This window comes from Capra hircus, chromosome 19 (assembly GCF_001704415.2).
Source record: "Capra hircus breed San Clemente chromosome 19, ASM170441v1, whole genome shotgun sequence".
Taxonomy (NCBI): Eukaryota; Metazoa; Chordata; class Mammalia; order Artiodactyla; family Bovidae; genus Capra; species Capra hircus.
The window spans coordinates 56,907,268-56,926,753 of record NC_030826.1 but is presented as its reverse complement, the minus strand read 5'-3'; positions in this window follow the sequence as shown (position 1 = coordinate 56,926,753).

The window sequence follows — 19,486 nt, the reverse complement described above, 5'->3', positions numbered from 1 at the left end:
CTCACTTCCTCTTTGTTTTAAAAAAGTATTTGTTAGTTTATTTTTGGCTGTGTTGGACCTTAGTTGAGTCCTGCCGGCTCAGTAGTTGCAGCGCAACTACTCAGAGTAGGCTTAGCTGCTCTGAGACACGTGGGATCCTGGTTCCCCAACCTGGGATCGAACCTGAATCCTCTGCACTGGAAGACGGATTCTTAACCACTGGGCCCTCAGGGAAGTACCCCACTTCCTCTTTTTATAAAGACGCCAATCCCACCTTTGGTGTCCCATCCATGTGTGCCCATCTAAACCCAATTATTCATGTCTCCAAGAGACCCCATTTCCAAATATGGTCACATTTGTGAAGGTTGAAAATTGGGGGAGAATACAGTTTACTCTGCTACAGTCCCCTAACCCAAGATCCACCCCATCCTCAATTACGCGTTGTAAGTTACTGTCACTCCCTGAGGAGAAAGGGCCTAAGAAAACAGCATATGTTCGTGGCTGGGCTGGGGGCAGCCTGCTTCTCTGGCTTTCCTGTGCTAAGGCCAGAAGCACCATGGGGGTAGCTACCTGTCTCCCAAACCCAGGATCTGACTGGCTGCGAATATACCTGAATGGTCTGGGATTTTATCTTCCACACCCTCCAAGAGGACGGAAAGAGACACAGAGAGATGGAGGAGAAACCCACCAACACCAGTGCAGAAATGAAATGCACATGGCCTGCTGGTCCGGAGCCAGATGCAAGCCAGAGAGATGGAGGTTAACAGACCACAGGAGACAGCATTTTTAAACAATAAAACTGCTAAATGTAGGCTAGGCTGGGGAAGGAAGTGAACGCATGAGGAAACACAGGCATCTGCTGTATCTAGGCCATTTCCAGTCACTCTGAGCCCCCAGCTCAGCATGCTGGGGAGGTGCAGTCACGTCTGGTGGAGAAGCAGTGCTCACACTGGACAGGAGAGGGCGCTATAAACCCATACTGCTGGCAGGCCCAGGAAGGAGGAAGTGGGTTGGGGTCAAGTGTGCCCTTTGTGGTCGTTTCAGGAACAAAATCAGCATATATTTTACTCAAGAATGTCCTTAACGTGTCTACAATACAATGTAGAGCACCACAGAGAAGCCCGCCTCTGGGTGGCCGGGACATTGATCTTTAAATTAGACAAGGATTTAGAATCGTTTAAGGCCATTCAAAATCACAGAGCAATGAACTCGAACTTGAGCAGGGTTTATTTCATCTGCTTAGTACGAGAGGAAGCTGCGACTCTGCCTTTCAGAGCCATCAAAGGCAAGCTCTCCCAACTTAAAGGACGAGTGCCTTTGATTGGGCACCGGCGGTGTCAGGAACACTCCCCTCTTGACTGTTTCGAAGCCACGCTACACACGGCAGGGCTGCCTTAAGGCTGGGGCCTGCCCATCTCTGAGCCTGAAACGCCCTTCCTCCAAATGTCCGCAGGGCTCACCCCTCCACCTTCACTGTGTCTCTGTTTAAATTGTACCCAGCCAGTTAACCACTTTGAAAAAGGAACCCACCCGAAGGGTGATGCTCAAAAACAGTCACTACTGGTAAGGGGGAGGCATTCACTGGTCAGCATAGTTTCTGGCAGGGCGACATGACCAGCACATGTGCCCTGCACACAAATGCATATATACACACGTGTGTGCATACACACGCACGCACGCACGCGCACACACACACCCACACCCCATGCTTCCTCTGACTTTCTTTCGTTTAGCCCTTTTATCACCATGTGACCATTTGATGTGGGCTTCCCAGGTGTCTTAGTGGTGAAGAATCTGCCTGCCAATCAGGAGACTCAGGTTCAATCACTGGGGTCAGGAAGATCTCTTGGAGAAGGAAATGGCAACCCATTCCAGTATTCTTGCCTGGGAAATCCCAAGGACAGAGAAGCCTGGAGGGCTACAGTCCCTAGGGTTACAAAAGAGTCTAACATGGCTTAGTGAAACAATAACAAAGGCCATCTGGTATACCTTGGATTTTAAATACTTGTCAGTATCTTTATTGCCCATCTTTCCCCACTGGAATATAAGCATCTTAAAGGCAGGGATTTTCACCAGTTTTGCTCTGTGTATGTCAAAGAACCACATTCAGACCCAGTGATAATATATATTCAGGGAAATCAAAACCACGGGAAAATGTATATGAAGTGTGAACAGCCTTTCAATTTCATTACTGTGTCTTTCCTTCCACTGACCTTGCAAATTGGGCTATTTACACCTCAAGTGTGTATTTTCCCATATTTGTATTTACAGCAAACATTACTACTGCCTGAAAATTAACCCAGTCTCAGCCTAATGCCTGTAATTTACACAATCACACGTGGTGGTGGTGGTTTAGTAGCTAAGCCATTTCTGACTCTTTGTGACCCCATGGACTATAGCTCGACAGGCTCCCCTGTCCATGGGATTTTCCAGGCAAGAATACAGGAGTGGGTTGCTATTCCCTTCTCCAAGGGATCTTCCCCACCTAGGGATGGAACCCGGGTCTCCTGCATTGCAGGTGGATTCTTTACTGACAACCACCAGGAAAGCCCATACGATTACGTTCATTCATTTAATTTCTAAGAAATAAGGTTTTACAGAACTAGTCATGTTGGAAAGCTCCGTGGAGTTTAGGCATGAGGTTGCTTCTCATTACTATGCAATCCATATGAAAATCATTCCACAGATCGCTTAGAGTTTTGGAACAACCCTGCAGTTACTTCCTCAGATAATAGAACTAGACTTTGCTCCAGGGCAGGCTGGTAAACTACAGCCTTCAGGCCAGATCCCACCTGCCAGCAATTTTTGTAAATAAAGTTTTATTGGCGCAATCACGCCCATTCACTTCCCTATTGTCTGTGGTTCCTTGCAGTTACTATTTAACAGCAGAATTGAGTAGTTGGGAGAGAGACCTTATGGCTTGGAAATTTCAGTATTAGTTGCATGCATGCGTACTCAGTAGCTCAGTCATGTCCAGATCTCTGCGACCTCATGGACTGTAGCCTGCCAGGCTCCTCTGTCCATGGGATCAGGCAAGAATACTGGAGTGGGTTGCCATTTCCTCCTCCAGGGGATCTTCCCAGCCCAGGGATCGAACCCATGTTGCCTGGATTGCAGGCTGAGTGTTTACCACTGTGCCACCTGGGAAGCTGCTATATTGGCTAACTGGCCCTTTACAGAAAAAAATGTGCCAACGCTCACTCGAAAAGAAAACGACGCGTCATTCCATGTGTGTCCTAGATTTGGGGGTTCTGAGAGTGTCCGTCTCTGCTCTTACCATCTTCTTGCAGGCCTGGCTTTCAGCCTGCCTCCCTGACCTTGTCTGAAGCTATCTGAGGGCAGCAGTTCCGGGATGTGGTACGCTGCTAGTCTCCCCACACACCTGTCTTCTATCTGGCTAAAAATGGCATGTGGTAGGAATCGATACAATATAAAGCGTGGGCCAGGCACCAGCATCACTCATTGTTAGTGAAATGCAAATCGAAACTCCAACGAGGGATCGCCTCAGCCTGGTCAGAATGACTGTCATCAGAAAAAGTCTATAAATAACATTAATAAATGCTGGAGAGGGTGTGGAGGAAAAGGAACCTTCCTATGCTGTTGGTGGGAATGTAAATTGATACAGCGATACAGCCACCACGGAAAACCTTATGGATGTTCCTTAAAAAACTAAGAGTTCCTACATGATTTCCTGTGGTCCCACTCCTGGGCATGTATCTGGAGAAAACTCTAATTCGAAAAGATACACGCACCCCCCCCCCCCCCAGTATTCATTGCAGCCCTATTTACCTTAGCCAAGACATGGAAGCAACCCAAACATCCATCGGCAGAGGAGTGGATAGCCCTCCTTGGTTCAAGTTTCTGCCATCCCCCTCTCCTTGCCTCTCTTGATGACACAACCTAGTCCCTCATTCCTAAATGACTGCCCCTCATTTTTCACTCTCTCTCATTCAGTTCTTGACTTTTTCTAGGTAAATTCAGGAAATGAGATAAGTAAGACTTCCCTGGTCGTCCAGTGGTTAGTAATCCACCTGTCAGTGCAGGGGACCTGGGGTCAATCCCTGGTCCAGGAAGATCCCCCCATGCCAAAGAGCAACGAAGCCCGTGCACCACGCCACAGCTACTGAACCTGTGCTCAAGAGCCTGTGCCCTGAAGCCAGAGACGCCGCCGTGATGAGAAGCCCACGCATCCCAGTGAGGAGCAGAGCCAGCTCATCACGACCGGAGAAAGCTGACGCACAGACAAAAATTCACAGTTCTTTCAAAAAGAAAATCAGATCAGTATATCTGAACTTCTTTCACTGCCTTGCTTTTACTGAGTTCCAGGCTGCCATTTTGCCAGTAGAGTCGCGGAAAGATGAAATGAGAAAAAGCGCTGAGAAACCAGGTTCATAGGTTCTTGTTGAGCAAGTCATGCTTTTGATCTGAGCAGCCTCTTGGAGTGATAGTTGGGCTGGGTGTATTAAGATGCAAGTTCAGAATAATCTTCCCTTAGAACATTGTCTGTATCGGAGCCCCTGCATTTCGGATGAAACGTATGATGCTAGCTGTAGCCTCCTAGCTTTGCAGACAACCTGTTGGCTATCTCTGCAGAGCATTTCTGCGGTCCTCATTCTGAAAGTTCTCCAGCATGTCCTGTTTCCCTCTGGACTGTCCTGTTTCATCCATCCTGTTTTGTGAGTCCTTTCCTTTGGAGACCTTCCTTCAGCTCAAGGACGCTTCCTTCCGTTAGGTTTTTGATAATTTCCTCTATTTCATGTGGTTCTCTGTTCCCCCATCCTAAGAGTCTTAGTAGCTGGATATTGTACACAGAGGCCAAGCGTCTTTCCTGATGGCTCAGCCTGCAAAGCAGGAGATGAGGGCTTGATCGCTCCAGGGAAGGGCTCTCTGGAGGAGGAAATGGCAACCCACTGCAGTATTCTTGCCTGGGAAATCCCATGGACAGCGGAGCCTGGTGGGCTATAGTCCATAAGGGTTGCAAAGAGTGAGACACATCTGGGCACACGCGCGCGTGCACACACACACACACACGCATACACGGCAAAGACAAGTAGCAAAGGCACCACCTGGACGTGTGGATTCTCAGTCCTCACCCCAGAGATACTAAATCAGAATTTTCATTTTTGAAAGATCTTTAGGTGACATGTATGTGCATCACATTTTGAGACATGCTGCTTTAATTCACTCTCAGTTCATGTTTGACGGGAACGATGGAGGCCGCACCCCCGAAGCGCATCACTCATCAGCGCCTCTCCCCCAGGCCCCATGCTCTCATCTTTCCAGGCTTAGAAATCAGGTGTCCCTCTTCTCTGAGGTCAGACACTTCCTAGCTCCCAAGGGAGCCTCCTCCTTCATGCACTTGCCCCTCTCTGATATGCTCGGTTTTTTTTCTTTCTTTTCTTTTCATGGAGTCTTTTCATAACATCTTTAAATAGAAGCAGGTATTCCCAAAGTGAAAAAGCTTCCCTTGACCCTTCTGCCTCTTCCAGTTACCATCCCATTTCTCAACTGCCTTTTCCTGCCAAGTTTCCTGAATTCGTGCCAAGCAAGTTCTGCTGTGTCTTTCTACATCTCCCTTCCTTAACCCCTTGAAATCTGGCTGGCAACTCACTGCGTTTAAAAACTTTTCTGAAAGGTCTTCTTGGCCATGGCTGGTGGCTGTGGCCTTTCTGGGTTGTGCCTTTCTGTCGACTTTTGTGACACCTTGGGGTGGGGGAGGAGGAGGAGGCCGAGAAGCTGGGGTCTGGGCATATGACCGGTACCTCTTTCATCACCCCTCTGAGCAAACTCCTCGGTGTGGACGGAGATCCTTCAAGCTGAACTCCTCACCCCTTCTCCTGCCCACACTCACCACCATCCACCCAGTGTCCTCCACTCAGCAGCACACCTCCACTCTCCTGGGTGCTTGGGAGGGAGCCTCAGAGTCAGAGTTGGGCACCTCCCCGTCTCATCCTCACTCTCCATCCATCACCAAGTCTGTGCGTCCACCTCCCAGGTTGCCCACATCCGCACTCTCTCCGTGTCCCCCTCCGCTGCCCTGGTCCAGCCTCCACCAGGTCCCGCCTCGGCCTCTACCGTGGCCTCCTAATGCTCTGCCTCCATTTCTCCAGCCCCCAACTCCATTCCAGCACAGGGCGCCCATGATTTTTTCTTAGAAGTGAATCGCATGATGTGATTCTCCTGCTTACAAACTCTTCAAAGATTTGGTATCATTCAGAAATTATTATTCAGTTTTTAGATAGGACATTGTGGTTTGGTTCTCTTTCCCAAAAGAAAGTCCTCCTCTTTTAGAGGTATGTTCTGTGATATTTCTAAGTGACGTGATGTGATATGCTGGATTCTCTCCAAAGTGCTACCCTGTGGATCAGGGAAGTGATAATGGTTGTGCTGAAGCCAGGTACCCAGGGTTTCCTTGTGATCTTTTACTTTTGTGTGTTTGAACATTTTTACGATGAAGTTATAAAAACAAATTGCAAGGCTATTTTGTTACTCATATAAGGCAAAACAAACAAACAAACAAAAAAACCCTGCTTGTGAAGATACTCCATTATTCATAAAATTCAAACAAACCCGGAAAACATCCTCTCCATGGCCTGCACGTTCCAGCCTGCCTGCGCCCTGTTGAAGCTTTTGGCTTCGTCTCTTGTCATGACCATCCTTCTGCGAGGCTCTGCCCTGCGACCCTCCCCAGCAACCTCCTCCTCTCCTTCCAAAGAAGTCTTCTCTGATGGGCCTGGAAGCTCCTCCCGTCATTCCCAAGACCCCTCATCCAGCCCATCTCCCACAACTCCCATCAGCCACTTGCCGCTAACCCCCCTCCCCTGCCAGGCCTCTATTTAAAACCAGTCTTTCAGAAATGCCCTCTCCAATCCCCAATTTAAATTTAACCTCCCCGGTTTACTTTATCTCTGCACCCTATAATTTCCCATCTTTGCACTTACCGCAGTTTAAGTCTGTTTTCCTCACCAAGCCATGAACTCTCTGAGGGCCAAGATCATGACTTCTGTTTTCTCACGTGGGTGTCCACCAACGCAGCGCTGCAAAATGAGTTGAGGTGGTCGCCACGCCCTCAGTCCCCTTCTAAAGAAGTTCACCCTCAGCCATGAAAACGATAATTAAAATGAAAATACAATAGCTGGGATGCAAGAATTCAGGTATCTGCTAGGCCAGATGAACAAAGTGATAAGTATGCTGTTCATTTTTTTATGATCATTTTCTCTTTTATTGAAGAATATAAACTGGGAGATGAGATTAAAGCCCCCTGCATTCCCCCCACCCTCTCCCACCCGGCCCCCCTCTTTCTTCCCCTAAGTAATTACTATCATGATTTTGGGATGGATTCAGTGTGTATTTTTTATATTTTTATTACAAATGTGAGCATCCGTAAACAATCCGTGGTATTGTTTTATGTGTTTTTAAAAGTGCGTGTAGATGACACAATTGGCTACATCGTGTTGCGCTGCTCCCGTTTCTCCCTCAGTGGTGTCATGTAGATATGTGTGTATGCATTTATATTATGTATCAGTTCATCCACTTTAACAGCTAGACAGCCATCTACTGTATGCATACATTGCAATTTATTTATTCATTCCCTTAACGAGGCACATCTGGCTCATCTCCAACTTTCATCTCTGACAAGAATTCTGGGAAGAATGTGCCTGAACTTGCATCTCGCGCTTGCTTGGAATATCCCATGGACGGAGGAGCCTGGTGGGCTGCAGTCTGTGGGGTCGCTCAGAGTCGGACACGACTGAGCGACTTCACTTTCACTTTTCACTTTCATGCATTGGAGAAGGCAATGGCAACCCAGTCCAGTGTTCTTGCCTGGAGAATCCCAGGGACGGGGGAGCCTGGTGGGCTGCCGTCTCTGGGGTCGCACAGAGTGGGACACGACTGAAGCGGCTTAGCAGCAGCAGCAGCAGCAGGCAGAGGCACCCCCCTCCTTGCCATTAGACTGGCCAAAATAAATGAAGGAGGGCTGGCCACGTGCCAAGGAGATGGGCATTCTTGTACGCTGCTGCTGGTGAAAGAAGTTGATACAATCATTTTAGAGAGCCCGTTGGCAATACCTGGTTAGGATAAAAACACTCAACCTTGCGGCCCAGCAATTCTCCTTTTTTAATAAATCCTTATCATCAAAGCTAAATGATGGAATTCTTTTCTACTCAACAGAAAGCATTCTATATGTAGTAATCCTCTATGCCTCAGAGTTGACAATGCTTTCGCACACGTTAACCTAATTCGATATTTCCAGCTGTGGAGGAATGGGTTTCTTTTTGTTGTTTCGACTGCCAAGTGTCCAACTCTTTTGCGACTCTACAGGCTCCTCTGTCCATGAGATTTCCCAAACGAGAATACTGGAGTGGGTTGCCATTTCCCCCTCCAGGGGATCTTCCTGGACCAGGGATTGAACCCAAGTCTCCTGGTTAAGCAGGCAGATCCCTTACCACTGAGCCACCTGGGAAGCCCTGAGGCTGTGGTATCTAACCCCTATTACAAGTGGGGCAAAATACAGGGCACCTAATGTAGTTTGGTGCCAAGGCTTAAATCCAATGGTTTCACTTTTTGCCCAGTGTGTTTTCTTTACATATATATTATATGTATATTTAAATGATTTATTTGTTTGTCTTTTGGCTGCACTGGGCCTTCGTTGCTGTGTGCGGCTTTCTCTAGCTGCAGCGAGCAGGGGCTGCTCCCCACTTGCGCTGTGCGCTTCTCTTTGCAGCGACTTCTCTTGTTGCAGAGTGCAGGCTCTAGAGCGTGTGGGCTTCCCTGTTTGTGGGGCACGGGCTTAGTTGCACTGAGACACGTTGAATCTTCCTGGCTCGGGGGTTGAACCCATGCTTCCTGCGTTGGCAGGCAGGCTCTCAACCCCTGGGCCACCAGGGGAGTCCCTGCCCAGTGCATTCACAGCCGCCCTCCACGGCCTCACCATTTTCATGCGATGAGAAAAACAAACAAGCTCCAGATCCTTTGTCAGAGATGCTGTTGGCCCCACAGCCAGACACCTTCCACCAGGCCTTGGACTCACACCCTGGGGACTGGGAGCGTCGGTGGCTAACAGCTCACAGCTTCTCCTTTAGAGAATTGCCCACAGCCATCTGGAGCGGATGTACTTGAAGACGCCTGGAAAGTTTCCTCCACCACCCTCGGTGGGGGTCCCTTAGCCAATGGCCCACGACAGAGGGACGCACAGCTGGCGTTTATGCTCCAGAGCTCCCCCGGGAGCAGACGGAGGCAGACCGTCTCAGCTGAACCCACATCTCAGCCTTGTTTCTTGCTCTGCCTTATTCTGCCTCCTCACTGCTCACACCTCCTCCTGACAGCATATCTTAGAGAGATCACTTGCACAAAATCTTATCCCAAGCTCTGCTTCCAGGGCAAGGAGTTCTCAACATTTAGCAGCATCGGAGTCACCTTCAGGCCTGTGTTAAACCACAGGTGGCTCACCCACCAAGTTTCTCTTTCTGTGGATCTAGGGGAGGGTCCCAGACTTTATATTTCTCTCTTTTTCTCCAAACTTCATATTTTAAAATTATTATTTTTGTTATTTTGGTTGTGCTGTGTGGCATGTGGGATTTTAGTTCCCTGACCAGGGATTGAACCACGTCCCCTGCATTGGGAGCATGAAGTCTCAGCCACTGGACCACCAGGGAAGTCCCTTTTCCAAACTTTAACCTTTCTATTTTGTATTGGGGTATAGCCAATTAACCATGTTGTGACAGTTTCACATGAACAGTGAAGGGACCCAGTCATACATATACATGTATCCATTCTCCCCCAAACTCACCTCCCATCCAGGCTGCCATGTAACATTGAGCAGACTTCCCTGTGCTGTGCAGGAGGTCCTTGTTGGTTATCCATTTTAAATACAGCAGTGTGTACAGGTAACTGTAAGTTTGCTCTTGAAGCCTGTAGGTCTGTTTCTGTAAGCAAGTTCATTTGTACCATTTCCTTTTAGATTCCACATATGAGGGATGTCATAGATTCTTCTCCTTCTTTGTCTGACTTCACCCATGACAATCTCTAGGTCCATTGTCCCTCTCAATTTAGATGGAGGAGTTCAAGGCTCAGAAGGACTCACGTTCTGCCCCAGCTCACACTGCAGCTCTGTTTTATCAGTTTTTTGGCAGCACCATGCAACATGTGGGATCTTATTTCCCTGACCAGGAATCAAAGCCATGCCCTTGGCAGTGGAAGCGTAGAGTCTTAACCATTGAACCCCACCAGGGATGTTCCCTCAAGATTTTGCATTTCTGATATGGCTGGGCTTTCCTGGTGGCTCAGATGGTAAAGAATCCGCCTGCAATGCAGGAGACCCAGGTTCGATCCCTAAGTCAGGAAGATCCCCTGGAGAAGGGAATGGCAACCCACTCCAGTATTCTTGCCTAGAGAATCCCATGGACAGAGGAGCCTGGCGGGCCACAGTCCATGGGGTCACAAAGAGTCAGGCACGACTGAGCGACTGAGCGTGCCATGCCATTCTAGGGGTCTGACCTGAGACAGCTGATTCCAGAAGCAACAGACCCTAGGGATGGGGTTTGGAGTCGGGTGACTTGCTGGCAATGAGGGCCCCAACCCCAGTGGGGCTGAAGGAGAAGTGTTAGTTTCTGGCTTGTGGGAAACACAATTTCTGTGATAGCTTATAGCTGGGAGGGGACACACTGGCTTTCGCAGTATATCAGGCTCTGGAGCCATAGAGCAGAGATGTAATGCTAAAGACCATGGGATCAAGAGGTCGCGTCCGAGAGCCACTGCTGTATCAGAGAAGGAAGCTGAGAGGCCCAGGTGGTTCCATCTGCAATTCAGAGCGCAATATGGCAGTCATGGGAACGCTTTGGAAGGAAGGGCCTAATCTCTTGGAGCAGAAAGACTGATCAAGCTGAAAGCTAGGTTCAGGGCCTACTAGTAAGAGACGCAGATCCTCAGAGAAGTTCAAATTCTCAGCCTCAGAGGGTCTGCTGTGCCAAAGGCAGGGCCCTCGTGGGACGGGGAAGGGCCTGAGATTGAGTAATGGTATGTCTATGTGGTGGGGATTAGAAGTCCTGGAGGAGGCCCTTGAACCCTTGGGCCCCTTCAGAAGGGGTCCAGTCCCCATTGTTAGTAATCCATCAACTCAGGCAACTGTGCCCTCATGGAAAGGGAACATCCAGGTCTTTCAATGGTCAGAAACAAATTCTGAGTTGGCAGTGGTGCCCAGCGTTACCACAGCTCCCCTGGCAGAGGCGTATCTAGGGGTCAGACAGTACGTGGAGTTGTGGGCTGGGGTCATCTCACAGCAGCCCCACTAGGTCCATGGACCCAACAGGTGGTCACTTTTCTGGTTCATGAATGTGTGATCATGAGGAATACACTTAGAAGCTGGAGCAACCTCACCTTCATTCCTTGGGTGATGGAAGACGTGCTATCACATTTAGTAGGAAAGAGTGATCGTGGTGGCAAAGACCAAGTGCTTGATACTGACCAGCCCGCCCCCGCTAGACCAATGTCATAAATCGAAAGTGATATTACAAATGGGGAGTAAGGGCGGAGAGCAGGGCCCAGAGACTGCCCAGGTGCAGGGGTGGTGGTCTTCATTCTGTTCGTGTCGTCTGACCCCTGGAAGACTTGACGGATTGTGGCAGGTGACCGTGGACGCCTACCAACTGCGGCGGCAACAGCTCCGACTGTGCCTGCTCTACTTCACGCAGTATCTTAAAAAAAAAAAAAAAAATGCGGCGTCTTTAAGAGAAGAAATCACACAGTTTCTGGTCTATGATGTGCAGCTACTGATCGGGCGGGTGCGTTCTTTTCAACGCCCCTCGAGAAGGAGGATTGGAAGCAGTGTGCATTCCCAGGGGACCACAGTCTTGGCCCACGGCGCTGTGGATTCTCCTGCTCCGGCTCAGAGGGGCCTGGATGTCACACTCGTGGTACACGGGTCACGCTTCCCACTGCAGCCAACGACGCCGACGCTGGAGTTCGAAAGCCTAACCCCGTTGCCTTGAGGAGGGCCAGTCTGCGGTACTGTTCACACTCCAGAGAACCTCTCGGGATCAAGCCGAGCTTGGGCTTTAGTGAAATCCACATCTCTGCCTCGAGTTCCTCCCCTTCCTCATTTCGTGTTCCCCATTTCCTTCCAGGCTTGTCTTGCAGAAGGTCTTCCCCCCAGAAACCACTTGCACAACAATGTTTTTCTTGGGCTCTGCTTCCAGGAAGTACAATAAAAGATGCTTCTCTCTCTTAACGTATATTTCTCAAGGCTCAATTAGCAGGAAAATACATAGAAAAATGCGAAACTTCCCCAACCCTAACTGTCACTCCATCTGCCCTTCCTGAGGGTCCTCGCTGACCCTCTGATGATGTACCAGTTTCATCACTTTGCTGTGCAAGTCTGTGTGAATTGTGTGTACACTTAAAAGTGAATTGGATAATTTTATGCATATTTTTTCTGTGACTTGTTTCATGTGACAAAATGTCTCAGAAACCTTTCCATGACGATACCTATTTTTGTTGTTGTTGTTGAAATGGCTCTATAGTATTGAAGATGCATTGTATCACAATTTATTGGATGACTTCCCTGTGGGAAAACAGAAAAGATTTCATGACAGATTTCAAGTGGAAGGAAGACAACAGGGGGAATTGTTTCACACTTGTTGGGGGGCTCAAAAGAGCAGAAGGGGACACTGAGGCAGCTCAGATATTAATGCACACCTGGAGCTCAGGTCACAGGAACTGTAGGAAAGAGCAGTCACTCCCACAACGGGGACACCAGTGGGAACAAGCGGGGTGACCCTAACCTAAGGCTTACAGGGGACTTCCCTGGTGGCTCAGTGATGAAGAATCTGCCTGCAATGCAGGAGACGCCAGTCGACACAGGTTCGATCCCTGGGTTGGATGGATTCCCCTGGAGAAGGAAGCGGCAACCCACTCCAGTACTCTTTTTGGGAAAATCCCATGGACAGAAGAGCCTGATGGGCTACAGTCTACGAGGTCGCAAAAGAGTCGTCGGACATGACTGAGCGACTGAACAAGAAACCCAAAGTACAAGACGTTCAGAAGGTGAGTAGGTGGACGCCGCGAGTTACAGGTTTCACTGAATGAAACTGAATCTGTGAAAAAAAAACCCACAAAACCTTCCCACTCTTATTTCTGATTACCAGTTAATAAGTAGTTTGAAAAACAGATAATAGCCGTTTTTGTATCGTTTAAAATGGCGAATTACTTGTTATCTTTTCTTCCGTTCTTCAGTGGAATATTTTAGCTTTTCTTGCAGAGTTGTGGAAAGATGCTCTCTGTCTCTTTATGAATTGTTCTTCTGTGGGTAATTCTGTTGTAAATATTTTCTCCCAGACTGTCACTTTGTTTCTGGTTGTTTTTTTGTGTGTGTGTTTTGTTTTAAAAAAAATATTTGTTGGATTACATTGTTTCCCCTTTATGACTACTACGTTTTTTCTTAGAAAAGCTTTCCCTACCGTAAGAATGTTCTTTTTTTGTTTTCAAATAATGGTATTAATCCAACACTGTTTTCAAAGGTTAGATTTTGTTTATATTTGGACCTTTATTTCGAGTATATTTTTGCCTAAGATGTGATGAAGGGTGTAACTCCCCTGCCCAAAAGGGAGCAGACATAATTTACTGACTACGCTACCCTTTATCCTGGTTTTGTTGTTCAGTTGCTAAGCCACGTCTGACTCTTTGCAACACCATGGACTGCAGCACGCCAGACCGCCCTGCTCACTGTCACCTAAATCTTAAACTAAATCACTTTGTATAAAGGTATTTGTTTGGGGCCTCCATTCTGCTTATTTGATCTGCTTTTCTGTTCTTGTATTGTTACTAAGATATGTTAGCAAACACCTGCATATTATGTTTTCCTATTCAATGTTTAAGGCCCTATATATTGTGCTTTCTCCAAAAATTTTTCAGCTATGTTTGCTTTTTCCAAATGTCCTAACATTTTTCAACATCAGGATTGACTCATCAACTTAAAAATTTCTTGTCTGGATTTTAACTGAGATAGCATTATACGTATATATTAACATAAAGAGAATTAATGTATCTTCAAGGTTGAGTCTTTCCATAGAGGAATATTCTCTCTAAGCCCTCTTTTGTGTCCTGTGAAGTTTTATCATTTCTTCACATACATATTTATTAGGTTTATCTGAGTATAAAGTGTAAAGTATAAAGGTTTATCTGAGTATAAACTCTAAAGTTTCTGTTGTAATCGTGAATGGCATCTTAAAATTCAACTTAATTTTATTTGTTCTAATAGCTTCCAGTTGATTCTCCTGTATACTTTCTTGATAATCACATTGTATGAAAGTAGTGACTGTTCAATCTCTTCCTTGCCTGTATTTATACCTTATTTTGGTGACTCAGTGGTAAAGAATCTGCCTGCCAATGTAGGAGACCCAGGTTCGACCCCTGGGTTGGGAAGATCCCCTGGAGGCGGAAATGCCTACCCACTCCAGTATTCTTGCCCGGAGAATCCCACAGACAGAGAAGCCTGATGGGCTACAGTCCATGGGGTCGCAAAAGAGTCAGACAACAGAGTGAGCCACCAGACAACAGCAAATACCTTATTTTGTTTTATTTCCTCAACGCGCTGGTCTGTGCACCCACTACATTAGTAAGTGGTACCTGTGATAGCATTTAAACTGAAACTGTTCTTAGTGGGGATGATTGTAATGTGTAACTATTTAGTCCCATGTTAGTGGTTGGTTTGCTATAGTGTAAAGGAAACTTTACCAGGTTGAGAAATGTTTAGTCCATCAATCTTTCATTATTGAGATGGTCCAGTATCAGTAAGAGACTTGGTGGAAACAGGAGCTCTTAGCCTGATAAACCTGAAGATGAACCCAAAACTACCCTTCCTGGGGCCGTCTGAGCACCAGATGAGGCTGGATGCAAAGCTGATTTATTTTTCCTCTTGAGAATGAAGGCAAAAAATTCCTCCCCACCACAGCCTTGAATTCTGCAGAATAAAACCTTGTCATACCTGCCAACACTATTCATTTTTAATGAGAAAAGGTGTTAGATGTTTATCAAATCTCTCTTTAGTATCCACCGAAATGATCAGAACATTTCCCCCTGTAATTTGTTAATGTGAAAAATGACATTAATATGTTTGGTAATATCAAACCATCCTTTCATTCCTAAAGCAAATTAAACTTCGGTAATTTTTTAGTACACTGATAAATTTGATTTAGTCATAATTTTTTTCTGTCTCTAAATTCTAATAATGAAATTAGCTTTTAGGTGTTTTCTTGCCTTTGGTGCCACTCTGGGTTTGGTATCTGAGTCCTGATATTTCGTAGAATTAATTTGAAACATTTTCACCTGTTTCTGTGTTCCTGAATAGTTTATGTATCGTAGGAATCAACTGTGTCTTGAAGGCTTACTAGAATTTGCCCATCGGCTCTTTGGGACTAGACCTTGAGCCAGGCATGCCCTTCGTTGCCTGTCCTTCCCTGCCTTGCTCTGTGTCTCAGGGAGGAATCTTTCCAGGCTCACTGGTCCTCTGCTTCTGGGTATTTTGGCCAATGGGAGGCACTGGTTGGAAAGATGAAAGGAGAGAAGTCAGGATAAGCAAGGGGGTCCCTTTTCCTGTGGTTTGGGGAGCATCCCTGAGAGCAGCACCGTCCCCTGGTAGCGGAACTTCAGCCTCCACCCTCAGCCCCTCCCTCAAAGACCAGACTGGCTCTGCTGGTGGTACTTCCTCCCTCATCCTGCCCACTTCCCACCGTTGCTAGGCAACTCTGGGATGCTCCTGGACTCTTCGGCTACCTATGGAACCAGTTCCCTATGTTAAACCCCCTTGGTTTGAAACACGTAGCGTGATATCTGTATTCTGAATGATTCCTGACTCAGCTAGATATTGATCTGATACTTCCTTAATCAGTTTTGATTATTTACTTTTTGGGAGGGGAGTCATCTATTTCGTGTAGATTTAAAAAATTTGCTGAGTAAAGTCGTATATGCACTGTTATGTTTTTTAAAATTGTCTCAATTTCAGTAGTTATGCTTCCACTTCTGTTTCTAAAGTTGTTTACTTCCAAGTCTGTATATTTTGTGATCAAACTTGTCAGACGTTTGTCTATTTTATATTAGCATCTTGATGGGGACGTTACATAAATCCTGATCTAATCTTCCTACCGACCTCACAAAAAAGGTTTCTATATCAAGAGATGGCAGCAGAAAATCACTCCTTTCTATGCCTGAGAGTGCATCCTTACTCAATTGCAGAAACGGTACCTGAACTCAGGTCTCTCTGAATTCAAAATCCAGATTTTCCTCATGGCATCGGGAGCGCCTGAATATTCTGAATGAGTTTAAAAGGATCCTTATAAACAGGCTTGACATTTCCTACAAAGAATAGGAAATTCTTTTGTAATTGGGGGAAAAAAGTTAATTAAGCTTCAACAAATGATTATAATAAAAATGGCTTTGAAAGGAGAGAAAATGTCACGGCTGAGCCATGGAAAGCTTTGGAATGTTTGTAAAAGAGAGCTGCATCCTTGCCAGGTAGCCACCTCCAACCTGCTTTACTGGGTCCAGCAGGTAGAACTTGGCTTCCCCTTCCCCATCAGGTGAGACGCAGACGCTTTCCCCAAAGGTGAAGGTGATGCTTATCACTCTGATGGGTGCATCTCCGAGCACCACTCAGTGAAATAAATTTTGGGGAGATGACCACCTTTCTATGCCCATCATGGCTCTTGCAGCTTGGAAATTCCACTCCATTCTCTTTCTAAAGGATGTGGCAGGAACGGTTGGAGTTACGGAAGCTGAGATTCTCTGTGGAGATGGGGCTGATGCCCACTCGTGGTGTAGGCTGCCTGTTCTCCTTGGCCAGGGCAAGGAGTGAAGGATCATTTTCTCTGTCGACTTCCTCTTCAGCCCCTGATTGCAGTTTCTGATGGCAGAGAAGCCCTGCAACCTCCTGAAATAGCCTCTCTCTGGAAAGAATGAATGTGATACATACCACGGTACGCACATTGATTTCTATTCTTGGTTCTTATCAAGATTTATCCTTCATCCCTTCAGGTAAATAGTGACCTTGGACGCACCGCCTTCCATATTTGCAGCCTGGGTCAATGAATTTCAGTATTGACCTCGGGGGCCATCAATAGCTGCTTATTGTTCAGATATTTCAATGCCAATAAGTGGCCCCATGGAAGTGGGAGGGGGGCTGTCCAGCCAATCCAGCAACTAAAAAACCAATCCCTTTTCTCCCCATTGTCATCTCACACAGAAGGGGGCTGTTCTGAAATTGATTAACTTTTCTGCATGGAGTAGAAAAACAAATTCCCCAACATAGCCTGAATCCTATAAAGGGAACCGTCTCAGAATTACTATCCATTATTATGAAAGGAGAGAAACACCCATGTGCATTCTATCTTCTCTGTGTCTGTCACACACACACACACACACACACACACTGTCAAACTCACTCTCATAAGATCCAAAACATTTTGGAAAGAGAAATATGGTGCCTAAAGCAGCTACTAACAGCCCGTTGCATCCGGCGCTTCCAAACCCAATCACCCACCCAGGCGGACCCGACTGAGGAGTAGGCAAGCTGGTGCAGTTCAAAGAGCTTACACTTTGGCATCTGACCCTCCTAACAGTAAATCTAGGCTTTATTACTGACAAGCTATAGTTTCCTCATCTCTCTCATGCCAGTAGGTGCCTGGTACTTACTAGGCAATTCATAAATCCAAGTTTTTCTTGTTTGGTTTTGATTCTACTTGCTAAGTGGGGCTGGTAGGGGACCAGCACTCTCCACTTGGAGTCTCAGCTCTCTGAAGGTCTCCGCTCTTCACCTACTCCTGTGTCACATTCAAAGGAGGGTTACAAAAAAAAGAGTGAATATGTGGCTGGGACTAAACACTCTCTTACCATCAGATCATGTGTTTACTTGAGTCTGTGGGCCACGCTTCCAGATATTGGTTCACTTATTTGTCCACCTTGGTGTGTTGTCCTGGCTTGGAGGCTCCATGAAGGCGAGGTTGAGCCTGGAGCCAATTCCCTGGACCAGGGATGGGGGAAGGGATTGGTGGCCCCCTGGGCAGTACTGGCTCTCTCCCGTCCAGTGTGTGGTGTTGTCCTGGTGATAATGGAAAGATGCTTAGACTGAGGCAGAGGGAAGATGCCGGGAAAGAGAAGAAACCCAGGGCAGGCATTTTACAAACAGGACTTCATGGGGTGCTTGAAACGATCTTGAGTGACAGGCCTCAATATCCCCATTTTACAGATGAGGAAACAGAGGCTCGCAGAGTTTCAGAGCTGAGATTTGAACTCAGGTCTGCCTGATTGCAGGGGCTTCCCAGGTGGTGCTAGTGGTAAAGAACCCGCCTGCCAATGCAGGAGACATAAGAGACATGGGTTTGATTCCTTTGTTGGGAAGATTCCCCTGGAGGAAGGCACGGCCACCCACTCCAGTGTTCTCGCCTGGAGAACCCCATGGACAGAGAGCCTGGTGGACTATGGCCCATGGGGTCATAGAGAATCAGACACAATGGAAGTGACTTAGCACGCATGCACGTATGCATGCTACCTGACTCCGAATCCCGTGGATGACGAAGCAGTTGTGTTTGAAGGATTCCGGGGGCAGAGGAGAAATAGGAAGGAGACAGTTAAGCATCTGATTTGGTTAAAAAGTTAGAAGAGATACCTTTATCCTGCCATGGGTCTGAAAGTCTAAGAATAGAAGAGAGCAGTGCCAGCCTTGCTTGAGGCCACTCCTGGCACAGACCTCAGCCCTCAAAGCCCAGTTTCCCTTTCAGAGTGGATTTCACTAACCACAGGCCGGCTTTGGGCAGATTCCAAAGCCCTTCGCCTATTGCTTCTCTGGATTCATGCTGCCAGAAATCCCATCTTAAAGCAGACACCCCAGACTCAGAATACTCAGGCAGAATTACTAATTTGCATATGCAAACCAGCGCTTGTCCTCACACACAGTCCCCTTCACAACCAAGCAGGATTTAGATCACATGTGAGCAGGTGGTAACCATGTCTTCTGTGGATGGGGCTTCAGAGCAGAGAGCAGGGAGTTTTTCATTTATTGATTTATCAACTCCACAAATATGAATTATGTGCTTACCATGTGTCAGACAGGGCACTAGGAACCAGAATCTGGAGACAAAAGATGAAAATTCATGTGTTAGTTGGTACAGCAAGCACATATAGAGGCCTTGTTGTGGTTTAGACCTTAAGTCGTATCTGACTTTTTGAGACCCCCTTGGAATGTGGCCCATCAGGCTCCTCTGTCCATGGGATTTCCCAGGCAAGATTCCTGGAATGAGTTGCCATTTCCTGCTCCAGGGGATCTTCCTGACCCAGGGACTGAGCCCACATCTCCTGCATTGACAGGTGATTCTTTACCACTGAGCCACCTGGGAAGCCCCATATTGATATAGTAATTAGTATATATCTTGTGTGTGTGTGTGTGTGTGTGTGTGTGTGTGTGTGCGTGTGTGTGTGTAATTTATTAACAGGATTCTTGCCCACAAGGAACTCAAAGTTC